The sequence below is a fragment of the Bison bison genome, unplaced genomic scaffold, assembly GCF_000754665.1.
Source record: "Bison bison bison isolate TAMUID 2011002044 unplaced genomic scaffold, Bison_UMD1.0 scf7180017864160, whole genome shotgun sequence".
Taxonomy (NCBI): domain Eukaryota; kingdom Metazoa; phylum Chordata; class Mammalia; order Artiodactyla; family Bovidae; genus Bison; species Bison bison.
The window spans coordinates 1,455,632-1,460,124 of record NW_011494732.1 but is presented as its reverse complement, the minus strand read 5'-3'; the positions used below and the strand labels follow the sequence as shown (position 1 = coordinate 1,460,124).

At 46.1% G+C, this 4,493-nt stretch overlaps 1 non-coding gene across 1 annotated transcript; it reads left to right on the top strand.

Moving 5' to 3' along the window:
• The first annotated feature begins 4,207 nt into the window (after nt 1–4,207).
• TRNAE-UUC lies at nt 4,208–4,280 on the top strand. The gene has a single exon. It is a non-coding gene; the product is annotated as a tRNA-Glu (tRNA).
• Nucleotides 4,281–4,493: the final 213 nt, after the last annotated feature.

Below are 4,493 nucleotides of genomic sequence, written 5' to 3'. Positions count from 1 at the left end.
AGACTTTCTCTGAGGGAGACTCCTGTGATCCTCCAGTGACCCTGGACCATAGGAGAGGGAGCCCCTCAAATGAATAAGATTGGGGTTCCGAACCATCAGTCTACCTGGGCAGGCTGAGTTAGATAAGACTGGGCTTACAAAAAGGGGAAATGGGTCCATTCTTGCACACTCAAGCTTGTAGTTGTGAATGAACACCCGATATATAAATGGTGATGCTGACTTTCGATGGGCACATCCACACGGCACAGGACGACATACAGGGCACTCTGGGAAGCTATCCTGGGCTAGACTTAGGCTGGTTCAGATCTCCTGCCTTCACTTGCCAGCTTCCCTGCTTAAGATCTCTAAGATCTAGGTCAGGTTACATGATCACAGCTCAAACCTGCCACATAGGCTTGTTGTTAGGATCAAATGTGAGTGTTTTGAAACAGGGTGTGGTACTTAGTACGCACTCAGTAAACATGGGCTGGTTATGAAACTATGTACCTTAGTTGGCAAAGCAGGGAAGGGTCAGTGTGAACGGGATGGTGTCTTGGGTTGCGGGGCAAGCAGGTGGAATGTTGGTAAAAGAGGATCCCTTCTGAACCAAATTGTGCAAACTAAGCAGTACAGAATGTTCTAGGTCAGTGATTTTTTTTTTGGCTGCATCTTGAGCAATGCAGGATCTTAGTTCCCTGACCAGGGATTAAACTGGTGATCCCTGCAGTGGTTAAGCTTGGAGTCTTAACCACCGGACTGCCAGGGAAGTCCCATAGGTCAGTGCTTCTTGATGGGAGCAGAGGCCAAGAAAATGTGTGACAGAGGAGGGAGTGATTTTCCCCTGAGAACATGGAGCAATACCTAGAGGTATCTTTGGTTGTCACAGCTCCCGGCATCCTGTGAGTAGAGGCCAGGGATGCAGCTAAACACCCTCCAATGCACAGGACAGCCCATGACAAAGACAGAATGAGCTCAAAATGTCAGTGGTGCTGAGGCTGACAATCCCTGCTCTTGGTGGAGTCAGCAGATGTGGCTGGAGGGGTAGACCCAAGTCATGAAAGACCTTCAGCTATTCATTTATTTTTAGCTGTGCTGGGTCTTCATTCCTTTGAGGGCTTCTACTCTTTGGTTACAGTGTACCGGCTTCTCATTGCCGAGTTTTCTGATGTTGTGGAGCAGGGGCTTTAGGGTATGTGGGCTTCAGGAGTTACAGCTCACGGGCTCTAGAACATAGGCTAGTAGTTGTTCAAGGGTTAGATACCTCACGGCATGTGGAATCTTCCCAGACCAGGGCTCAAACCCATGTCCCCTGCATTGGCAGGTGGATTCTTATACACTGGACCACCAGGGAAGTCCTGTTGGCAGAATTTTAAAATACCCTAATCAAGGCCTACTCTCTGGGATTGTCTCCTAAGCCCCATGAATGTTAGAAACCTGCATCAGAGGTTTGTTCACCAGCATGCAGCGTTTCATAAAGAAGAGAAGTGTTTAGGGTACGTGGTTTGCTGCACAGTTATGGGGGCCTTTGTGTGGAGGAGAATCAGGGAGCCCTACACACCCAGCAACCCTGCTGTCTGCATCTCCCTTTGGTCAGTGTCCCCACTGTGTCACCTGGCTCAGCTAGAAGCCAGGTCCAGTGAGAGAATCCATGTTTCCCTCCTCTCACTTCTAATCCCCTGAGGCTTTCAACAATTTCCAGAAGAACCCCCAAATCCTGAGGACCCTCTGAGCCAGGCGAATGGGTTCAGGTCAGTTCCTCACAGTAAAGGTGGAAATTTAAATTGCACAAGTTAAAAAAAAAAGTCATAGCATTCTCTTTGGGACAAAGTAACGGGAGATCAGTGTCAAAGGACACCTCCTGTTAGGCTAAAATCAATAACAGGGTCAAGTAGTAGGTCAGACATCCTCCACCTCTAAACTCAAAGGTATTTACTCTCTGGCCATTTCCAGGGAAGGTTTGCTGACCCCTGCTCTAAATCAGACCATCAGAGACTTGATAGATTACTACGTCCCATACCTAGAGTTTTGTCTGTGGTGTTGTAGCCATGCGTTCCGGGAAACAAATTCACTCAGGACAATGCAGATAGTGGAGTGCAGTTTATCACACCGGCGGGCCCAAGGCAGTTTATTACTCCTCTTGGCCAAAGACCCTGACCAGTTTTTGTGAAAACCTTATATACCCTAAGTGTACTTGCTCAAACCCACCTCCCCAAATTCCTTGAAACTAGTCTGGACAAGGTAAAAGAGATATGATCAAAGTTAACCCATGATTCATGTGTCACAAGACTAGGTAAACAGTGGACATTTATCAATAGGCCTGTGGTCATATCCCAATAAACATAATGGAATTTACCACTTTGTTCTATTACAGAGATAATTAGCATATTCTTTTAGGCAACGGAGAGTCCAAGTACAAGTCCTGAGGCTCTTTTATCCGGGGTGGGGTCTGGTTTTCCATTGGTATGCCATTTCTACAGACAAACCGGGCACAAAGTTCAGAGTCCATTGGGAGGGTGAGCCTGGCCTAAGATGGAGTCCAGCTCTGTCTGTGTCCTCCTTCAGTGCGGCTAAAGGTTTAAGGATGTCAAGTGCAAATTGGCACTTGCCAAGAGCGCTGCCAGCGACTGAACAAGGGCACTTGCCATCTGCCTCTGCAGGGATTGAACTCTGTGCTGCTGCAGCTGTTGACCTTCAGCACCCCCTGAGGGAGTTCAGGGTAGAGTGAGGACTGTGTGCTCCAGGGAATCTGGTGGGACAGGTCTTTAGATAGTCGGATATTTTCAGGAACAGATTTTATGATCCCAATCCTTTTTGTTTGTTTTGTTTAGTTGCTCAGTTGTATCTGACTCTTTGCAACCGCATGGACTGCGGCATGCCAGGCCTCTCTGTCCCTCACCATCTCCCTAAGTTTGCCCAAGTTCATACCCATTGCATTGGTAATACCAGCCAGCCATCTCATCCTCTGATGCCCTCTTCTCCTTCTGCCCTCAATCTTTCCAAGCATCAGGGACTTGTATTGAATCAGCTGTTCCCATCAGCTGACCAAAATACTGGAGTTTCAGCTTCAGCATCAGTCCCTCCAATGAGTATTTGGAGTTGATTTTCTTTAGGATTGACTGGTTTGATCTCCTTGCTGTTCAAGGGACTCTCAGGAGTCTTCTCCAGCACCACAGGCAGAAGGCATCAATTTTTCAGCACTCTGCCTTTTTCATGGTCCTGCTCTCACAACCGTAAGTGACCACTGGAAAGAGTATAGCAGTGACTATACGGACGTTCGTCAGCAGAGTATTGTCTCTGCTTTTCAACACACTGTCTAGTTTTGTCATAGCTTTCCTGCCAGAAAACAAATGTCTTCTGATTTCATGGCTGCAGTCACCATCTGCAGTGATTTTAGAGTCCAAGAAGAGGAAATATGTCACTACTTCCACCTTTTCCTCTTCTATTTGCCATGAAGTAATGGGGCTGGATGCCATGATCTTAGTTTTTTTCAATATTTAGTTTTAAGCCAGCCCTTTACTCTCATCCTTCATCCTCATCAAGAGGCTCTTTAGTTCCTCTTCTCTTTCTGCCATTAAAGTGGTATCATCTGCATATCTGAGGTTGTTGATGTTTCTCCCGCTTCTCTTGATTTCAGCTTGTAACTCATCCAGCCCGGCATTTCTCATGATGTACTCAGCATATAGGTTAAACAAACAGGGTGACAGCCCTATCATACTTCTTTCTCAATCTTGCACCAATCAGTAGTCCCGTACTGAGTTCTGACTGTTGCTTCTTGACCCACATGTAGGTTTCTCAGGAGACAGGTAAGATGGTTTTGTATTCCCATCTCTTTAAGAGTTTTCCACACTTTATTATGATTCACACAGTCAAAGGCTTTGGTGTATTCAATGAAACAGAGGTAGATGTTTTTCTGGAATTCCTTTGCTTTCTCTATGATCCAGCAAATGTTGGCAATTTGATCTCTGGTTCCTCTTCAGATCCTCATGACTAGCAGAAAACCTTCTGTAAAATGAATGCTTAATGGTATTGAGCTCCGCCTTAACCAAAACCTTATATGTTAATCTTTCCCCACTGCCTCTTTGGAGCAGTCTCTCAGAGCTATCTGAGGTGTTGCCTCTCGGGCTGCAGTCCTCATTTTGCCCCAGATAAACTTAACTCGCAACCCTCAAGCTGTGCATCTTTTTAGTAGAAAAGAAAATGCAAGAAAAGAGATGGAAAAGAAGGAACTTCCCTGGTGGTCCAGTGGTCAGGGCTCAGCACTTTCACTGCTGAGGGCCCTGGTTCAATTCCTGGTTGGGGAATTAAGGTCCCACAAGCTACCTATTTTGGCCAAAAAAAAAAGAAGAACAAGAGATGGAAAACAAGAAAAGGTGGTGAAAGATTGAGGCTTGCTGGGTCCACAGTTCTGGGACTTCCTTGGGGATTCAGTAGTTTAGACTCTACAGTTCTAATGCAGAGGGGGTAGGTTCAATTTAATTTTTAATTTTTTGGTGGGGCCCAAAAATTAAAAACAA